Genomic DNA, 22146 nt, shown 5'->3' with positions numbered 1-22146 from the left:
ATTTTGGTCCTTCTTTGTAATGTGCGTTGTCTTTAAATCTTTATCTACATAAGGTATTCATTCCTAATGGCCCATTTGTTTTTAGTGCTTACTGTACTTAATACTGCATCGAGATTCTGGGTTGAAGACACTTACCTGGGGTGGATGGTATGTGATAGATATACATTTAAGAAAGTGGTAGAATGGGAGAATTTCAGTTCTAGCAAACCTCGAGAAAGCATCATAAATAGAAACGTCAGTGAGGGGATTCCAGAGGAGCACTGAAATGGCAGGCAGGCGAACCCAGGGTTTAAAGAAAATGCAGCATTATGGGCCTGTCTCCTCTTCTTCCCGCGCCTGATTCTAAATCTGTTCAATGAAAGCTATTAAACACACATATTGCACACACACAGCGGGCGAGATCCCCGAGCACGCTAGGCACTCACCCCTGACGGCCGGAAGGAGCGGGGCGGAGCGTCAAGACTCGCAGCTGTGCTCCAGCAGATTGGGGGAGGGGTGCGCGGAGCCGACAGTTTCGGGTGAAAAGGCAAAAGGTGGGTGCAAAGCTGCCTTGAAAGCACCCCCCCCTTACTTGCATTTCCGTCCGCTCTGCGGAGTTGGCAGTCACGGCCTGCAACACAGGTGGGTCCTGCCCCATGGGTCGGTGAAAGGGTGTTCCCAGTGGGTGGGATGAATGGATTTGCCCAGGTGCTCGCTTTTAGGCCTTGCGCAGTGAGTGGCGGCGACTGCCACCCGGGCTTCTTGGCCCCAGGGCTATGGTACTCACGTTAGCCCGGAGGAGGGAGAAGGCCACTCCTGCTTTGCCTCAGGACTGTCGTCACGGTTTGTGCCAGCTTCGCGACAGAGTTCGCCTGGAGATCAGCGCGGGGCCAGATGGGCCTAGCGCTCCGGGAAGAGCTGGAAGAGCTGGAGCAAGCTCGCTCGCGTTGACTGATATCCAGCATACATTGTCTCAAACTCTGTCGGATTTTCCAGCCCTGGGTCTGTCACTACCTTGCTGTGCGGCTTTCACAGTCCCTTGAATTTCCGTGCCTCACTTTGCTTAGCAGTGGAGAGGATAATGGTATTCGGCTCGCGGGGCAACACTGATTTTCTTTCTTTCTCAAATCCACTGATGTTCTGTGCCGATTTTACACTTTGTGCCTCCAGAGCAAGACACAGTAGGACATTGGGGAAATATGGCTAGCAAGCTCTCATTCTAAAAACAACTCTAAAAGCATTTTAATACTACTGACTGCATTGAAAACTAGGAATGACATTCATTCGATGCATTAATTGAATGTTAACTCTGAATAAAGCTCTATTAGAGATTTTAACCAGATGATTGCCCAAAATATTGTGTGGAAAATAACATAATACACTGATGGCAAAAAGTCTCATGCTGAAAGAATCGCGTAACTTAAGTCAATAAACCTGAAAAGAAACCTTTACCTCTCCTACTTAGAAATACTTTCATAATCTAATCCCAGGCAACAACAGTCTTATAGCTTGCTATTGCCCTTTCAGGATACACTGTAGTAAATATTACATACACTTTATTTATGTTACATTAACTCAAGAATAAAGGCAAACAACAATTATAAACATTATAAACCAACACTATACTGTCAACTTCCAATTCCTCCTTAAGTAACTAGCAAAGTAATGATAATGACTGTGTGTTTTTCAAATTACTATAATTTTTACAACCCCTGAGAGGTAAATATCATTATTTATCACAATTGATGGAACTAGCACATAAGCCTCAGCCATTTTAGCTCCTTGCCTGAGAGCAGTTAAAATTCCCCAAGGGACCCCTTTACCTCTACATTCTTTCAAGAAACCAGCTCAGTCCCATGCTCTTTATTCTCCACCCGACCTTCTACATTCTTTTCCAACTACCTAGTCCATAGAGAGGAAGGTTGAAAAGTATAGGAAAAAACCCGTAAGAAGTAGCTCAGCTCCCCTTACCTCCCTCCCTCTAACCCTTAACCCACCCTAAAGTATATAAGACCCAGCCGGCTAGAGAATTATGCTCTGTGTCCACAGCATTAGTTAGCTACCTCATAACTACTAATGTTTACTGGGGTGATTGAATCTGGGGATTCTTTAGTGTGCTCCACCCCGTTCTTTATCTCTTGGGAGTGTGGACTGTGATGGATCACTTCCTTGTTTTGGTGCCTGTGTTAGGAATCACAAGTAGTTCTGTATCCCTGCTTGTGGACTCCAGGCCCAGCAGTAAAGTATCCAAAATGATCACTTGGTGCCTACGATGTTTCTGGAAGCTGTGTTTTTTGCCTGCCAGGGCTGTGGGGAGGGGACCTCTGGATTAATAAAACTCTTTGGTGAGAAGATTCTCTTCTTGTTTGGAGCCAAACTGAACATAGGCCCAGCCGTGACCCTCTTTCTACAGCCTCTAAGGCTCTCCACCTCCATGCTCCTACGGACTGTATACCTACTACCCTCCACCATTCGCTGCCTGATGTAAAGTTTTACAGAATAAAAGGATCTTGGAAAAACCCAGCCTGTGCCACACAAATTGTGTGACAAATTGTGTCCGGGCACCTGCTGCACTGACCTTAGGGTGAGTTTAAGACTGGCTGTCTGGCAGGACCCAGTGTGACTTCTTCATTTAGCCATATTTGGACTCTACTTACTCATCTATTGTTCGCTCTATTCATCATATTTATTCAGTCACTCCAAAGACAATCAATGGATGCCTACTCTGTGCCAGGATGCTGATCTACTCATTGCAACTGGCAGCATAGGACTACATCAAGTCTAGGAGGACAACACACATTCAACTTTAAGCATACTCAGTATGAGGCATGCTCACTCTTCCCCACTCCTTATATCTAATCAGTACAAACGCTCAACACTTCTACACCCTGAATGTTTTTTTTTAAATTCATCCACCCCTCTTTACCCCCGCTGCTGCTTCAAAGTCCAAGCCAGCGGCATTCTCTTTTTAAAAATTGACTTTAAAATGTTTATTTCAAAAGATCAAATCATTGCTTGGCCCTCGCCCTTCCTGGGAAAGCCAGTACCACCCATCACCACCACCACAGCAAGAACAACTGAATCTAATGTCTTCGATGTAATCTCTTACAAATAGTCAAAGAGATGAGAGTTTCTTTTCATTTGCTTCCAAGACCATTTTAAAAGAACACCTAGATATGCTTTTCAGGCTATAGAATTCACTCATTTACAGTGATTTAAATGTAAGCTTATCGAGTGGTGCAATCATCACCATGATCCATTTTTTTTCCTTTTTTGTTTTTAATTTTTATTAATATAAAGAGAACAGATTTCATGCATTTCATGAATACGTTCTAAAAAGATAATGATACTTCCCTCCCTCCCTTCCTCTCTTCTTTCCTCCCTCCCTCAATCCCCTTTCCTTCCTTCCTTTCTTTTTTTTCTTTAATTTTTGCAATAATATAGTTTCAATTCACTTTATAACCACAGGCTTAATGCATCATTGACCACAATGTTCAACAAGTAAAAAGTAGAAAAGCCACTGTTCCACAGGAATATAGACAAAGCTAAAAAATAATAATCAAATCATAAGATGTCAGTTTCATTCTTTTTTTAAAAAAATTATTAATACAAAGGGAACAGATTTCATGTATTTCAATTTTAGCACATTTCTAACATCTCAATGACATCCCCATGGTCTATTTGCAATAAAACCCCATTAACAACCCTGGCAACAGGCAACCACTACTGCTTTCTTTCTCTCTGGATTTATGTATTGTCGACATTCCATGTAAGTGGAATCATATGCTCCAAGGCCTATGTGTCTAGGTTCTTACACTTACCATAACATTTCCCAGGATTATCCATTTTGTAGCATAAATCAGCATTCCCTTCATTTTCGTGGCTGGATAATATTCCATTGTATCACTGTACTACATTTTCTTTATTGAATCATTAGTGGATGGACATTTGAATTGTTTCTACCTCTCAGCTATTGCCGATGGTACTGTTATGAACATTTGTGTACAAATTTTTGTTTGAACACCTGTTTTCAGTTCTTTGGGGATTGTACCTATGAATTGAATTGCTTGGTCATATTATAACTGAATGTTTAATTTTTTGACAAACTGTTTTCTAAATGTATTGCACCATTTTACATTCATTATTTTCACATGAGACACCAGCAATGTATAGCAATTCTAATTTCTCCATATCCTCACCAGTACTTGTTGTTTCCCCTTTTTTAAAAGATTGTAGCTATCTCTGTAGATGTGAAGTAGTATGCCATTATGGTTTGCAATTGCATTTTCCTAGTCGCTAACTAAGTATCTTTTCATGTGTTTGTTGGGAATTTGTATGTATCATTTGGAAAAATATCTACTTGTTTATTTTGTTCACTTTTCATTGGGTTATTTGCCTCTTTATTTCTGAGATACAAGAGTCCTTTATATACTCTGGATACAAGTCCTTTATTGGTTATATGGTTTGAAAATATTTTCTTTCAATCTCTGTCTGGTATTTTCATTTTCTCAGTGGTGTGTTTTGAAAGGCAAAAGTCTTGAATTTGGTTGAAGTCCAATTTATTATTTTCTTTTGCAGACTGTGTTTTGGTTTTGTATCTAAGAATTCTTAATCAAAGATCATGAAAGTTTTGTCCTATGATTTCTTCTAAAAGGCTTATAGTTTTACCTCTTTCATTTATATCTCTTATTCATATTGAGTTACTTTTGTGCATAATGTTGTGATATTTAACAAACATAATTCATCTTTTTGAAAAGGATATTCAATTTCCCATTATCATTTATTGAGAGAATATCATTTTCCTATTGAATTGCCTTGGAACCATTTTTGAAAACCTATATATATATATATATATATACACATTATATATACATTATATATATATATTTTCATATATAGATTTCATATACCTATTTATATATATATGTATATATTGGTTTATATATCAAATATATATGGGTTTATATCTTTTTTTTTTAACTTTTATTTAATGAATATAAATTTCCAGTATACAGCTTATGGATTACAATGGCTTCCCCTTCCCATAATTTCCCTCCCACCCGCAACCCTCCCCTCTCCCGCTCCCTCTCCCCTTCCATTCACATTAAAATTAATTTTCAATTCTCTTTATATAAAGAAGATCAATTTAGTATATATTAAGTAAAGATTTCAACAGTTTGCACCCACATAGAAACACAAAGTGAAACATACTGTTTGAGTACTAGTTATAGCATTAAATCAAAATGTACAGTACATTAAGGACAGAGATCCCACATCAGGAGCAAGCGCACAGTGGCTCCTGTTGTTGACCCAACAAATTGACACTCTAGTTTATGGCACCAGTAACCACCCTAGGCTGTCGTCATGAGTTGCCAAGGCTATGGAAGCCTTCCAAGTTCCCCGACTCTGATCATATTTAGACAAGGTCATAAAAGACAGGGTGAGGATAGTAACCAATGATCCTAAGAGTGGCATTTACCAGGTCTGAACAATTATACAGCATTAAGTGGGGAAGAGGACCATCAGTACACATAGGTTGGGAGTAGAGCCATTGGTGGTAGAGTAGAGGTTATGATTACAAAGGAATGAGGCCCAAGTGTACTAGACAGGGTCTAGAACAAAGGACAGAGTCATTATTAGAGGAGCTAAGAAAGGTGTTGTCTAAGCTACAATTAAGTTTTCTGATTGAGAGGCAAATAGAACCTGATAGAAGGGGCTTGATAATAATCTGGTGGGCTTTAGGCCTTGTAAGTTAAGAGGCCCAGACCTATCTATCTCTTCACATGGCGTATATCCTAAGGGAGGTGTGAACCTCCTAGGGGAAGGCACTCTGTTGACTTTCATTACTTGGCTGGCCTGGGAGGAGAGCTGGCCAGGTAAAGGCAGGGGGCATCTCTAACAAGAAATTTACAGTTCTGCCTGCAATGTTGCTGACCCTACTTGACCATCCCCTCAGCTGCAGTGGTCACTTTGGAAGTTGGGCTGAGTGAAGGGCTTTTCAGCTTGGAGCCAATAAGATCTGTGGCTCTGACCTGGGCATCCTTCGACTCCAGGGCAGGTCCATTTCCAGTGACCCAACTCTTGGCAGAGCTGCCAGGGCTCTTCACAAGCTGACTTCTGCTGAAGCCCAGACTTACCACATTGAAAGCCACTGCAGTGGACTGGCCTGTTGGGTCTCCTTGAGGGCAGATCACCGTACAGATCAGCCATTAATAGGCCTGCCACCCATTGCTTCTGATGCCTAGCTTTCTTTTCCTCCTGGTTTGTGTTAAAGCAGACCAGAGGATGCAAGTCAAGGGAGTGCCCGTGTCCCATCTCTAATCTTCGGTGGCCTGAACTACAAGTCTATAGTCACAGGCATGTTCTGTAGTAGTTTTTCTAAGGTAGACAATGCCCATGAGGAAAATTATATTCTCACTTTAAAACTTTCTTTCCCTTTGGTCTGAAAGGGAGGTTTTTTTTTTTTTTTCTACTTACTGTATACTTCGCTGATGGCGATGTGAATCTAGCTATGAGATTATTATTTAAGCTCTTATTTTGGCTATGCTATTACAGAAAAATGTTAGCCATCTCTTATAAGGTCTAAAGATTAAATTGTGCGTCCTACAGATTCCTTCATAATAGAATTAATTCCCTACCTTGAAGAGAATAGAGAAATGAAAGAACAAGTTGGGCTTAGAATAGAGAAATGAGGGAGCAAGTCCTAGATCACTTGCTGAAAATAGCAATATTACATGAATACTTAGCAAACCGTTTCAACCCTTAGATAAGCACTTAATAAAACATTTACCAGAAGGTCCAATGCCTTCTATAAATTTTAAGAATCATGTATTTGAAAACACCTCTTAAATATCTAAGATGGTGTAGACAAACTACACCATCTTAGATATTTAAGAGGGGTTTATATCTTAACTCTCAACTGTGTTCCATTTGTCTATATTTCTATCCTTATGCCAGTCTCATACTGTGTTGATTTTCTAATAAGTCTTTACATTAGGAAGTGTGAGGTTTTTGGGTTTTTTTCTTTATTTGAAGGGCAAATTTAGAGAGAGAGAGAGATGGAGATTGTATTAAATCTACCTTGGGAGAGCTGCAATTTAACAATGTTAAAATTTTCAGTACAGTGAACGTTAAGTGCCTCTCCATTTATTGAGATATTTACTTCCCTCAACAGTGTTTTGTAGTTTCATTGTGAAAGTCTTTCACTTATTAAACTTATTCTTAAGTATTTTGATTTGAAGCTATTGTGAATTATTTTCATAATTTCACTTTCTGATCTTTCTATGTATAGAGAAATAGATTGTGTATTTATTTTGTATCTATGACATTGCTGAATAGAACTATCAGTTCATGTGTATGAGTTTGTGTGTGTATTTGTGTGTGTGTTTATTAATATTTTCTCATACAAGGTTATATAAAAGTAGATTTATGGTTTTTACCTCTTGATTTGCATATTTTTTACTTCTTTTTCCTGCCTACTTCTCTGGTACAATGCTGAATAAAAATGGCAACAGTGAACAACTTTGTTACTGCTCTTGATCTTAGGTGAAAACATTCAGGCCGGCGCCGCGGCTCACTAGGCTAATCCTCCGCCTTGCGGCGCCGGCACACCAGGTTCTAGTCCCGGTCGGGGCACCAATCCTGTCCCGGTTGCCCCTCTTCCAGCCCAGCTCTCTGCTGTGGCCAGGGAGTGCAGTGGAGGATGGCCCAAGTTCTTGGTCCCTGCACCCCATGGGAGACCAGGAGAAGCACCTGGCTCCTGCCATCGGATCAGCGCGGTGCGCCGCCCGCAGTGCACTACTGCGGCGGCCATTGGAGGGTGAACCAACGGCAAAAAGGAAGACCTTTCTCTCTGTCTCTCTCTCTCTCACTATCCACTCTGCCTGTCCAAAAAAAAAAATTCAATCTTTCATCATTAAATATTCTGAGATTAGCTATGTGGTTTTTGCAGATGTCGTTCATCAGGTTGACAAAGTTCTTTATTGATAGTTGCTTGAGTTTTTCTTTTTTTTCCATTTATTAAACTTTTATTTAATGAATATAAATTTCCAAAGTACAGCTTATGGGTTACAATGGCTTCCCCCCTCCAATAACTTCCCTCCCACCCGTAACCCTCCCTTTCCTGCTCCCTCTCCCCTTCCATTCACATCAAGATTCATTTTCAATTATCTTTATATACAGAAGATCAGTTTAGTATATATTAGGTAAAGATTTCAACAGTTTGCCCCCATATAGCAACACAAAGTGAAAAAAATACTGTTGGAGTACTAGTTATAGCATTAAATAAGAGTGTACAGCACATTAAAGGCAGAGATCCTACATAATATTTTTTTAAAAATTAATTAATTTTCTATGCCATTTCCCATTTAACAGCAGGGTTTTTTTTTCATTTCCAATTATCTTTATATACAGAAGATCGATTCAGTATATACTAAGTAAAGATTTCATCAGTTTGCACCCACACAGAAACACAAAGTATAAAAATACTGTTTCAGTACTAGTTATAGCATCACTGCACATTAGACAACACATTAAGGACAGATCCCACATGAGATGTAAGTACACAGTGACTCCTGTTGCTGACTTAACAATTTGACACTCTTGTTTATGGTGTCAGTAATCTCCCTAGGCTCTAGTCATGAGTTGCCAAGGCTATGGAAGCCTTTAGGGTTCACTGACTTTGAACTTATACCGATAGGGTCATAGTCAAAGTGGAAGTTCTCTCCTCCCTTCAGAGAAAGGTACCTCCTTCTTTGATGGCCCCGTTCTTTCCACTGGGATCTCACTCACAGAGATCTTTCATTTAGGTCTTCTTTTTTTTTCTTTTCCATGGTATCTTGGCTTTCCATGCCTACAATAATTTCATGGGCTCTTCAGCCAGATCCGAATGCCTTAAGGCTGATTCTGAGGCCAGAGTGTTGTTTAGGACATCTGCCAATCTATGAATCTGCTGTGTATCCCGCTTCCCATGTTGGATCATTTTTTCCCTTTTTGATTCTATCAGTTATTATTAGCAGACACTTCTCTTGTTTGTGTGATCCCTTTGACTCATAGACCTATCAGAGCCATCAATTGTGAACTGAAATTGATCACTTGGACTAGTGAGATGGCATTGGTACATGCCACCTTGATGGGATTGTATTGGAATCCCCTGGAACATTTCTAACTCCATCATTTGGGGCAAGTCCAATTGAGCATGTCCCAAATTGTACATCTCTTCCCTCTCTTATTTCCACTCTGAAATTTAACAGGGATCACTTTTCAGTTAAAATTTAAACACCTAAGAATAATTGTGTGTTAATTACAGAGTTCAACCACTAATACTAGAACAACAACAAAAAAAAAATACCAAAAAGGATAAAGTATTACATTGTACATCTAGAGTCAGGACAAGAGCTGATCAGGTCATAGTTTCTTACAGTGTCCATTTCACTTCAACAGGTTTCCCCTTTGGTGATCAGTTGTCACCAATCAGGGAAAACAAATGATATTTGTCTCTTTGGGACTGGCTTGATTCACTCAGCATGATGTTTTCCAGAATCCTCCATCTTGTTGCAAATTACCGGGTTTCATTGTTTTTTACTGCTGTATAGTATTCTATGGAGTACATGTCCCATAATTTCTTTATCCTGTCTACTGTTGATGGGCATTTGAGTTGGTTCCAGGTCTTAGCTATTGTGAATTGAGCTGCAATAAACATTAATGTGCAGAAGGCTTTTTTATTAGCCAGATTAATTTCCTTTGGGTAAATTCTAAGGAGTTGGATGGCTGGGTTGTATGGTAGGGTTATGTTCAGGTTTCTGAGGAATCTCCAGACTGACTTCCATAGTGGCTTAACCAGTTTGCATTCCCACCAACAGTGGGTTAGTGTCCCTTTTTCCCCACATCCTCTCCAGCATCTATTGTTGGTAGATTTCTGAATGTGAGCCATTCTCACCGGGGTAAAGTGAAACCGCATTGTGGTTTTGATTTACATTTCTCTGATTGCTAGTGATCTTGAACATTTTCATGTGCCTGTTGGCCATTTGGATTTCCTCTTTTGAAAAATGTCTATTGAGTTCCTTGGCCCATCTCTTAAGTGGGTTGTTTGTTTTGTTGTTGTGGATTTTCTTGATTGTTTTGTAGATTCTGGTTATCAACCCTTTATCTGTAGTATAGTTTGCAAATATTTTTTCCCATTCTGACCCATGTTGAGTGAATTTTTGTGTAAGGTAAAACGTAGGGGTCTTGCTTCAGGCTTCTGCATGTGGAAATCCAATTTTCCCAGCACCATTTATTGAATAGGCTGTCCTTATTCCAGGGATTAGTTTTGGATCTTTGATCAAATATAAGTTGGCTGTAGATGTTTGGATTGATTTCTGGTGTTTCTATTCTGTTCCATTGGTCTATCCATCTGTTTCTGTACCAGTACCATGCTGTTTTGATAACAACTGCCCTGTAGTATGTCCTGAAATCTGGTATTGTGATGCCTCCGGCTTTGTTTTTGTTGTACAAGATTGCTTTGGTTATTCGAGGTCTTCTGTATCTCCATATGAATTTCAGCATCATTTTTTCCAGATCTGAGAAGAATCTCTTTGGTATTTTGATTATTATCTCATTGAATCTGTAAATTGCTTTTGGGAGAATGGACATTTTGATGATATTGATTCTTCCAATCCATGAGCATGGAAGATTTCTCCATTTTTTGGTATCCTCTTCTATTTCTTTCTCTAAGGTTTTGTAGTTTTCATCGTAGAGATCTTTAATGTCCTTGGTTAAGTTTATTCCAAGGTATTTGATTGTTTTTGTAGCTATTGTGAATGGGATTGTTCTTAGAAGTTCTTCCTCAGCCATGGCATTGCCTGTGTACACAAAGGCTGTTGATTTTTGTGCATTTTGTGATTTTTGTGATTGCTACTTTGCCAAACTCTTCGATGAGTTCCAGTAGTCTCTTAGTAGAGTTCTTTGGGTCCCCTAAATAAAGAATATCATCTGCAAAGAGGGATAGTTTGAGTTCTTCCTTCCCAAAGTGTATCCCTTTAATTTCTTTTTCTTGCCTAATAGCTCTGGCTAAAACTTCTAGAACTGTATCGAATAGCAGTGGTGAGAGTGGGCATCCCTGTCTGGTACCAGATCTCAGTGGAAATGCTTCTATCTTTTCCCCATTCAATAGGATGCTGGCCATGGGTTTTTCATATATTGCTTTGATTGTATTGAGGAATGTTCCTTCCATACCCAGTTTGCTTAGAGTTTTCATCATGAAAGGGTGTTTGTTGTATTTTATCGAATGATTTCTCTGCATCTATTTAGATAATCATATGGTTTTTCTTCTGCAGTCTGTTAATGTGGTGTATCACGTTGATTGTTTTGTGTACGTTGAACCATCCTTGCATACCAGGGATAAATCCCACTTGGTCTGGGTGGATGATCTTTCTGATGTGTTGTTGCATTCTATTGGCCAGAATTTTATTGAGAACTTTTGCATCTATGTTCATCAGGGATATTGGTCTGTAATTCTCTTTCAGTGCTGCATCTTTTTCAGGTTTAGGAATTAAGGTGATGATGGCTTCATAGAAAGAATTTGGGAGGATTCCCTCTTTTTGATTGCTCTGAATAGTTTGAGAAGAATTGGAGTTAGTTCTTCTTTAAATGTCTGGTAGAATTCAGCCGTGAATCCATCTGGTCCTGGGATTTTCTTTGTGGGGAGGGCCTTTATTACTGTTTCAATTTCTGTCTCAGTTATGGGTCTGTTTAGGTTTTCTATGTCTTCCTGGTTCAATTTACGTAGGTTGCATGTGTCCAGGAATCTGTCCATTTCTGATAGATTTCCCTGTGTGCTGGCATACAAGTCCTTGTAGTAATTTCTGATGATTCTTTTTATTTCTGTGGTGTCTGTTGTTACGTTTCCTTTTTCATCTCTGATTTTATTGATTTGGGTCTTTTCTCTTCTTTTTTTAGTTAGTTGGGCCAATGGGGTGTCAATTTTGTTTATTTTTTCAAAAATCCAGCTATTCGTTTGGCTGATTTTTTGTAATGTTTTTTTGGATTCAATCCTGTTCATTTATTCTCTAATTTTAATTATTTCTCTTCTCCTACTAGATTTGTGTCTGGTTTGCTGCAGATTTTCTAGATCCTTGAGATTAATTGAAAGCTCATTTATAAAAGTTTAATAAATGCAAAAAATAAAAAATAAAAAAACAAAAAAAAAGTATTTCACCTTCATTCTCAAATGAGAGCTTTGCAGGATATAATATTCTGGGCTGGCAGTTTTTCTCTCTTAGTACCTGGGCTATGTCTCGCCATTCCCTTCTAGTTTGTAGGGTTTCTGATGAGAAGTCTGCTGTGAGTCTAATTGGAGATCCTCTGAGAGTAATCTGAGATGTCTCTCTTGTACTTTTTAGAATCTTTTCTTTATGTTTCACTGTGGTGAGTTTGATTACAACATGTCGTGGTGAGGATCTCTTTTGGTCATGTTTACTAGGGGTTCTATGAGCTTCCTGTACTAGGATGTCTCTGTCCTTCTCCAAACCCAGGCAGTTCTCTGCACGTATCTCACTAAAAAGGCCTTCTAATTCTTTGTCCCTCTCCATGCCTTCAGGAACTCCTAGAACCCGAATGTTGGGTTTTTTAATAGTATCCTGTAGATTCCCAACAATATTCTTTTAGATTTCTCATTTCCTCTTCTTTTCTTTGGTTTGACTGTATACTTTCCTGTGCTCTGTCTTCTAAGTCCGATATTCTCTCTTCTGTTTCACTGACTCTGTTTTTAAGGCTCTCTAATGTGTTTGTCATTTGATCTATTGAGTTCTTCATTTTGATTTCTCTTCACTATCACACTTTCCTGTTCTACTAGTTGTTTCATTTCATTTTGATTCCTCCTTAAGATTTCATTTTCTCGAAGGAGATTTTCTATCCTGTCCAGTAAGGAATTCCATAGCTCAAGCATTTGTTTTTGAATTACTTCTAATTGTTCTTATAAATTTTTTGAAATCTGTATCTTGCATTTCTTCCATCTCATCATCTTCATAATCTTTGCTTGTGGTGTCTTGTTCATTTGGGGGTGTCATATTGTCCTCCTTGTTCTTGTTTCCTCCGTTTCTGCATTTGTTGCTTGGCATTGTGGAGATATTCTTTGGATTGTTCTTCCCTCGCTGTGGTGTTTTTTTTTTTATACTATGACTGTATTAAGTGGACTGTCTGCTTTTGATGGAGCCTAAGAGTCTTGAGATGGGTGTGGCCTGAGAAATCTGTTTGGTTCCTCAGGGTTAAGGGTGTGCCAAAGGTGACACTCCCAGGTTAGGCATGGTAAATCTCTCTCTCTTTCTTTCTTTTTTTGATTCAAAGGGAAGTAATTCCACACAGCTGAGTGGAATTGGAGGTAGTTAGCAGGTGAATGATATACCCACAGGGCCAGAGCTCGGAAGCTCTTTCCCAAGGACCACACAGGGAATCTGTGCTGCCCTCAGTGTGGACTCAAATTCTCCTGCAGTCTCCCATTGGGTTGCCAAGGTTACTGAATTGTAGTGTCTCTGGAGAGTACTCACGTGAATTCTGTGAGTTCTCTCCCCCACCATCTCTTTTTTCACAGTCTCAGTTCATTAGCACCACACATTCACTAGGTCCTAATCTCCTGTTATTTCACACCCCCCCCCCAGAGTCTGGTTTTTCTGCTTGGCTGAGGGTGGTGCAGACCTGAGGTCGCCCCGTTTATGACATATGTCCAAAATGGCGCCTGCTCTTTGTCTTGCTCGCCTTTGAGAGGTGAGCGGGGAGAGAGAGAAACTCGTGTCCGTATCGGTCACTTTTTTTTTTCCTCTCTCTTCTAGTTAGCGTGGTGAACTTTTTCCCATGGGGTTTCAAGCCTCATTCCCTCTAGTCTCCTCTTTCCGCTTGCCTGCTGGTGTCTCGGGCTATTGAGGTTCGGCTTACCTCGCTTTCCAGCACTGGTGTGTTGTTTCTGCCACTGGTGTCCCAAACCATGGGCTCCCACACTCTCCACGCACATCCACTGTGAATCACTAGTTCCGGAAGAGTCCTCTGCTGTTTCTTCCCCTACTCTTCCTTGAACCTGCAGTATCTCCATTTTTATTAAACTGTCTCTTCCCGCACTATCAGTGTGCTCCCTTCCTATTCCGCCATCTTGCCTAATTCCCCCTTTTTATTCTTTTCTGCAGATTCAAGTTACCAACTTGTGTCATTTCCTTCTTTTAAAAAAGATTTATTTATTTATTTGAAAGGCAGAATTACAGAAGTCTTCTATCCACTGGTTCACTCCCCAGTTGGCCGCAATGGCTGGAGCTCTGCCCATCCAAAGCCAGGAGCCAGGAGCTTCTTCTGGGTCTCCCATGCTGGTGCAGGGGCCCAAGGACTTGGGCCATCTTCTACTGCTTTCCCAGGCCATAGCAGAGAGCTGGATCGGAACTGGAGCAGCCAGGACCCAAACTGGCACCCATGTGTGATGCTGGCACTGCAAACAGTGGCTTTACCTGCTATACCACAGCTCCAGCCCTGTCATTTCCTTTTAACCTGAATACCTCCTTTAATATTTTTTGTTAAGTTAGGACTGCTACCAAAAAAATTCTCTCAGTTTTTGTATATTGTGTAATTTCTTTATTTTACTTTCTTTTTATAAGATTTTATTTATTTATTTGAGAGGTAGAGGAACAGAGAGTGTGTGTGTGTGAGAGAGAGAGAGAGAGAGAGAGGTCTTCCATCCGCTGGTTCACTCCCCAAATGGCTGCAGTGGCTGGAGCTGGGCTGATCTGCAGCCAGGAGACAGGATCTTCTTCTGGGCCTCCCACATCAGTGCAGAGGCCCAAGCACTTGAGCCATTTTTTACTTCTTTCCCAGGTCGTAGCACAGAACCAGATCAGAAATGGAGCAGCCAGGACACGAACCGGTGGGATACAGGTGCCGCAGGCAGAGGCTTAACCTACTGCACCACAGCACTCGTCCCTACCTTCATTTTTTTAAAAAATATGTATGTTTATTTATTTGAGAGGCAGAGTTACAGCAGAGAAGGGGGGAGACAGAGAGGTCTTCCATCCATTGGTTCGCTATCCAAATGTTTGCAAGGCCGAAGCTGGGCAGATCCAAAGCCAGGATCCAGGAACTTCTTCCCACATTGGTTCAGGGGCCTAAACATTTGGACCATCTTCTACTGCTTTTTCACCCCATCAGCAAGGAGCCTGATTGGAAGTGGCGCAGCTGGTACTGGAACTGGCACTAATATGGAATGCCGGTACCACAGGTGGAGGCTTAACTTAATATGCCACAGTGCCATCCCCTTACCTTCATTTTTGATGGATAGTTTTTTCTGGATACAGAATTATTGGTTGACAGTTTTATTTTGTATAACATTCTTCTGTTCCAGTGTCATCTGACTTACCTGCAGTGTGTGACCACTGATGCCTATATTCAGTCATCTTCATTGTTATTATTCTTTTACTTTTAAGGTTAGCTTCCTTGGGGTCACTACTGGGAAACATCTTAGGGGCCATCCAGTGATTGTTTGGATGTTGTGCATAAATGCCTTGTGCCAATGAGGGTTCTACTCCCTGCTGGGGCTATCTATGTATGGATAGGGGGACACATTTAAGATTCAGGCAGGTTAGAAATCAGCCCTAGCTATCACATTCTGCCTGTGCAACACCTCACATTTAACAAGGGACTAGTGGATAACTGAGGACACTTCCTAGTTTCTCCTGAGTGTCTGAGTGTGTGTACAGACTTGTAGAGCCCCCAGGAACATATGGGACCTTATGGAAATCCAGTATAGCTATTTCATTTCCTAGATTCCCTTTTAAAATTTTTTCTCTCACTTGGTTCAACCAATATTGCAACTTCTGACAGCTGATATTGGTCTTTCCCAACTGATTGCCACCAAGTATGCCATAGAGTTTTTGACAATGCCTCTAAGAATTTTCCTCCTAGATCTCAAAATCAAGCTGTCCTTATCACAATTAGTCCCCATGGCTTCTTTAACATGGAGCTATGGGTAATATGGCGGTGGCCCAGTATTAAATTGCCACAGAGCCAACTCCTGTTACTGAAGTTCAATAGCTCTTCTCAAATAAGCACTTCTTATTTTTAAAGAATTTTCCCTGATCAATTTCTAGGAATCTGAAATGGTTTTAATATTTCTACTATATTTATTGTTGCTTTTGGAGCGAGAATTTTCAAAGATCTCCACTCTGCCATTCTGTAAGTCCTTCTCCATTACCAGTGTAACTTGCCTTATTCATCCCCAGTAGTCATTTAACTTCCTCTAGTCATGTCTCTGTTCAAGGCCCTCCAAAGCAAGTTATCCAAAGGCCTCCATTAGCTGGTTCCTGCCTACCTCTCCAACTATGTGTTCAGAACATTCTACACACCCTCTGTAAACCACCCATAAGAATTACTGCATGAATGAATTCTATCTCAATAACTCTACTTATAAAATACTTAAGGATTCTTCAAATTGACCTGCTTCATCTTATCTTACATTTTCTTCAGCCCACAATACTTTTTTCTTTACCTTAATCTTCTATTGCCATATCAGATTTTACCTTCTCAAAAGTTCCCTATTCTGTGCTCCCATAGCATCCTTTGTATACCCCTCCCCCTTTGTGGCACTGTATTATAATTGCTTGTTTACATTTCTTTCCCCCATTGGAATGTAAGTAAGTTACTTCATTCATTATATTTAGTGAACCCTTATTTTGTGCCAGGCCCTGTTCTAAGAGATGGGGAGATAGCAGTGAACGATGCAAATAAAGATCCCTGGTTTTATAGAGCTTATATCTAAATAGTGCTTTTCAAGTTCTCTGTGGTGCTATACCAAGTTTTAAAACTTCAAGTTCATTTCAAGTTCATGTTTTCATAAACCAATTAAAAATGTTGCAAGCCTCTCAAATTGCTGTAGACATTTCTAAATACTCTCTTCATAATAAAACATGTGTGGATTGATACCATGACCATTACTTTGAGTAGTACTGCTGTAGATACTGAAACAAACAATAGGCATAATAAATAGGGAGCTGGATTGGAAGTGGAGCAGCTGGGAACCAAACTGACTCTCATATGGGATACTGGCACTGCAAGAGGCAGCTTAAACTGCTAAGCCACAATGCCAACCCCTAGGGAGATGATTAACAATTGTGGGTCTGAGGGTTGGGATGGTGGATTACAGACATGAATAAATTGCAGTTTAATTAATATGGTTAGCAATTCCTCTTGAGAAAGTACATTTGGCAAAGGCTCGAATGAGGTGAAGGTTAATCTGGGGGAGGAGTATTCCAGACAGCTAGGGATCATCCTTATAGAAAACCAGTGTGCGTGAAGCACAGTGAGCATGGGTGATTATGAGATGAGGAGGTCACCGTGGAGTTCATTTTAATTGTGGTACAATATGTCATTGTATGATCACACTGCAATTCATCTACTGTCTCTTTTGAAATTTATGTTGTTAAATATTTTACTGTGCTGCGCTTTCTTCATGTATGAGAACTGCCTTCAATGTAAATCTTATGGGGTATGATTCCCTCTTTTATTTATTAAATAATTTTTTAATTTATAAAAGAAAAAAAATTTCATGTATTTCATATAAATAGTTTTAAGACCATAATGATACTTCCCACCCTCCCTCTTTTTCTTTTTTTTTTTTTTAGTTTTTACAGTGGCATACTTTCAGTTTTCTTTATAATGACAAGCTTAGCCCTCCACTAGACAAAGAATTGAACAAGTAATAAGTAAAAAAAAAAACACTGTTTCTCAAGAGTATAGACAAGGGTTATAAACAATAATTGATATTCTGTTATCTTTGCAATCCTAGGGCTGAACCAAAACAAAGCTGGGAGCCAAAAACTCTATCCGGGTCTCCCATGTGGGTGGCAGGGGCCCAAGTGCTTGGGCCATCCTCTGCTGCCTTCCCAGGTGCATTAGCAGGAAGCTTGATCAGAAGTAGAGCAGCCAGGACTCAAACAGGCACTGGAATATGGAATGCAGTCACCCCAATCAGTAGCTTAACTTGCTGTACTCCAATGCCGCCCCTACCTCATTAATTTGTAAGCACTTAAGGAGTGTGTGTTGCAGCTAAAGTATATAAGTACTGCTTTAGCCATATCCTACAAAGATTTTTTTTCTGTCATCTTTTAAAGGTAATTTGATACTAATAAAAGACTATCTGACATCTGTATATAAGCTACAATCTGACATCTGCATATAAGCTACAAAGCATACTAATATTAAAAAAAAAAAACCTGTAGATTAAACACTCAGTTCAAAAAAGTGTATGATGTCAGCTATTTGAAATTTCTCGGTGCAAAGTTTATGGCTTAGGCTTTTGGCCAATATATTAGTTTATCTTGAACATTAAGCAGAAAAATTGTTCTGTAATTGTTGGGTGCACTGACCTATTTATGTCTATCAGGTAAGCATATTAATTAAGTTTTTAAAATCTGTATTAATACTGAGCATGTTTCTTCATACCTCCAATTACAGAGATATTTATGTTGTAATTATTCTCTATGGTGCTGGGTTTGTTAATTTTTCCTTATAGTTTGCCAGTTATTTATTTATTATGTACATCAAATTAAAAAAGAATACATTCTTCTAAATTGGACACCCTTTTACGTGATTCTCTTTATCTCTGGCAATGCTTTTACCTTAGAATCTATTTTATTTCACATTAAAATATAGCCACTCAAATTTCTTTTGGTTAGTGTTTGGTAAGTATTTCCCCTCTTTTACATTTAATCATTCTTTGCTTTATCTATTAATTTCACTTGTATTTTTTTAAGATTTATTTATTTGAGGGCAGAGGCAGAGAGAGAGAGAGAGAGAGAGAGAGAGAGAGAGAGAGATAGATTCCATTTGCTGGTTCACTCCCCAGATGGCCGCAAATGCTGGAGTTGCACTGATCCAAAGCCAGAAGCCAGGAGCCAGGAGCCAGGAGCCAGGAGCCAGGAGCCAGGAACTTCTTCCTGGTCTCCCACTTGGGTGCAGGGAACCAAGGACTTGGACCATTCTCCACTGCTTTCCCAGGCCAAAGCAGAGAGCTGAATGGCAAGTGGAGCAGCCGGGACTCGAACCAGTGCCCATATGGGATGCCGGCACTGAAGGTGGCAGCTTTATCTGCTGTGGCACAGTGCCAGCCCCAGTATATTTTCAAAAATTTATTTATTTGAGAGGCAGAGAAAGACACACACAAACACACACACACAAACACATACACATACAGCTTCTATCTACTGCTCACTCTCCAAATTCCCATGTTGGCCAAGGCTAGATCAGGGCCAAAGCTGGGAGGTGGAAATGTAATCTACATCTCCCACATGACTGGTAGAAACCAACTACTTGAGCCATCAACACAGCCTCCCAGAGTCTGCATGAGCAGGTAGCAGAAAATAGGAGCTGGAGTCAGGAATCGAACACAGGTACTGTGGTGTGGGATGCAAGTATCTTAACTGCTAGGCTAAACAACCCACCCCAGATTTTTTTAAAATAAGTTCATGTGCAATACGCCAGATATTATGCTGCTTGATTTTTACCTGAGTTGAAAACATGCTCAGATAAAAATCTAAACATGTATATTTATAGCAGCTTTGTTCAAAATTGTCAAAAACTTGGAATAAACCGAGATGCCCCTCAGTAGGTGAATGGATAAGCTATGGTACATCCAGACAATGGGATATTACTCAGCACTAAAAATAAGTGAGCTACCAAGCCATGAAAAGACATGGAGGAATATTAAATGTATATTTCTAAATTAAGGAAGCTAATCTGAAGACTATATAGTGTATGATTCTAATTATATTACATTCTGGAAAAAAGCAACATCATGAAGACAATAAAGAGATCCCTGATTTCAAGATATAAGAGGATAGGGAAGGATGGATAGGTGGAGCACAGATGATTTTTAGAGCAGTGAAACTGATGCATATGACACTAGAATCAAGGCTACATAACATCATGTATTTGTTAAAAACCACAGAATGTATAACACTAAGAGTGAGCCCTAATAAAAACTATGGACTTTGGGTGATAATGATGTTCCAACTCAGATACAATAATTTTTTTCAGTGTACAATTTATTTTATTTTTTCAACTTTTATTTAATAAATATATATTTCCAAAGTACAACTTTTGGATTATAGTGGCTTCCCCCCATCCCCATAACCTCCCTCCCACCCGCAACCATCCCATCTCCTACTCCCTCTCCCATCCCATTCTTCATCAAGATTCATTTTCAATTATCTTTATATACAGAAGATCAACTCAGTATATACTAAGTAAAGATTTCAACAGACTGCACCCACACAGACACACAAAGTATAGAGTACTGTTTGAGTAGTAGTTTTACCATTAATTCGCATAGTACAATACATTAAGGGCAGAGATCCTACATGAGGAGTAAGTGCACAGTCACTCCTGTTGTTGATTTAACAATTGACACTCTTATTTATGACATCAGTAATCACCCGAGGCTCTTGTCATGAGCTGCCAAGGCTATGGAAGCCTCTTGAGTTCACCAACTCCGATCTTATTTAGACAAGACCATATTCAAATATACAAAAATTTTAGCAAATATACCTCTCTGAATGTTGATGGGGGAAGAGGTTGTGATTGTCTGGGGTATGCGGTGAATTTGCACTTTCTTCTCAATATAACTATGACACTAAACCAGCTGCAAAATACTGTCTATTAAAGAAAAAGCAAGGGAATCCTGAGAAAATGTCACAGCCAAGAGATGCCTAAGGGACATGATGTCCAAACAGAATGTGATATCCTGAATGTGATCCTGAAACAGAAAAAAGGCATTAGGAAAAATTTAAAGGCATCTGGCTTTCTAAATTGCTTCATTTAATTGTGAAAAAATGCACCATGTTAATATAAAATGTTAATAATAGAAGAAATCTTGTGTAGGATATATTACTCTTTGTACTATCTCACAATTTTTCTTTAAGTCTTTAAGTTTTTCTTTAAGGCTCTCAAATTTAAAAATTTAAAACAAAAATGTTTGTGCACAAAATCCCAAACAATCTATTAAAGAGCCACTAGAAGTAGTGAGTGAGTTTGTCAAAGTCACAGGATACAAGGACAACTTACAAAAATTAGTTGTATGTCTACATATTACCGATGAAAAAATGGAATTAGAAGGCCGGTGCCGTGGCTTAACAGGCTAATCCTCCGCCTTGCGGCGCCGGCACACTGGGTTCTAGTCCTGGTTGGGGCGCCGGATTCTATCCCGGTTGCCCCTCTTCCAGGCCAGCTCTCTGCTGTGGCCAGGGAAGGCAGTGGAGGATGGCCCAAGTGCTTGGGCCCTGCACCCGCATGGGAGACTAGGAGAAGCACCTGGCTCCTGGCTTCGGATCAGCGAGATGCGCCGGCCGCAGCGACCATTGGAGGGTGAACCAACGGCAAAAAAGGAAGACCTTTTTCTCTGTCTCTCTCTCTCTCTCACTATCCACTCTGCCTGTCAAAAAGAAAAAAATAAATAAAGAAAAAATGGAAGTAGAAAAAATTTTAATAGTCACATTTAAATTAGTATTATAAACATGAAATAATTGAGGATGAATTTAACAAAATATTGGCAATACCTATACACTGAAAACTATAAGGCATCCCTGAGAGAAACTCAAAATGGTCTAAATAAATGGAAAGATGTACCATATTCATGGCTCAGAAGTCTCAATATTGATTCTTTTTTAAATTTTTTAAAGATTTTGTTTGTTTATTTGAGAGGTAGAGTTACGGTCAGAGAGAGGGAGAAACAGAAAGGTCTTTCATCCACTCCTCAAATGTCCACAATGGCCAAGCTGCACTGATCCAAAGCCAGGAGCCAGGAGCTTCTTCCAGGTCTCCCACACGGGTGCCGGGGCCCAAGGACTTGGGCCATCTTCTACTGCTTCCCCAGGCCATAGCAGAGAACTGGATTGGAAGAGGTGCAGCTGGGACACAAATTGGCACCCATATGGGATGCCAGTGGCACAAGCGGAGGCTTAGCTAACTGTGCCATAGCACCAGCCCCTCAATATTGATTCTTAAGATGTGGATTCTCCCAGACTGATTTATAGATTTAATGCAACCCCAATTAAAGTCCTAGCAGCCTTTTTTAATAGAAATTAACAAGTTGATTCTAAAATTTCTGCAGAGAACCAAAGGATCTAGAATAGCCAAAACAATAAGGAAAAAGTTGAAGGTATTTAA

The 22146-nt window shown here is 39.8% G+C and overlaps 1 protein-coding gene across 2 annotated transcripts in view; it reads left to right on the top strand.

Moving 5' to 3' along the window:
- The first annotated feature begins 455 nt into the window (after positions 1–455).
- Positions 456–22146, top strand: part of TMLHE (trimethyllysine hydroxylase, epsilon) — a 73576-nt gene continuing 51885 nt past the window's right edge. The window contains exon 1 of one of the 2 annotated variants that reach the window (XM_062185133.1): positions 456–533. The gene's annotated coding sequence lies outside the window, so the exon portion shown is untranslated. Of the gene's footprint in view, positions 622–22146 lie in introns of both variants that reach the window. The other variant, XM_062185132.1, reaches the window with a different exon arrangement.

The sequence above is a fragment of the Lepus europaeus genome, unplaced genomic scaffold, assembly GCF_033115175.1.
Source record: "Lepus europaeus isolate LE1 unplaced genomic scaffold, mLepTim1.pri SCAFFOLD_28, whole genome shotgun sequence".
Taxonomy (NCBI): Eukaryota; Metazoa; Chordata; class Mammalia; order Lagomorpha; family Leporidae; genus Lepus; species Lepus europaeus.
This window is presented reverse-complemented; position numbering and strand designations above follow the sequence as displayed.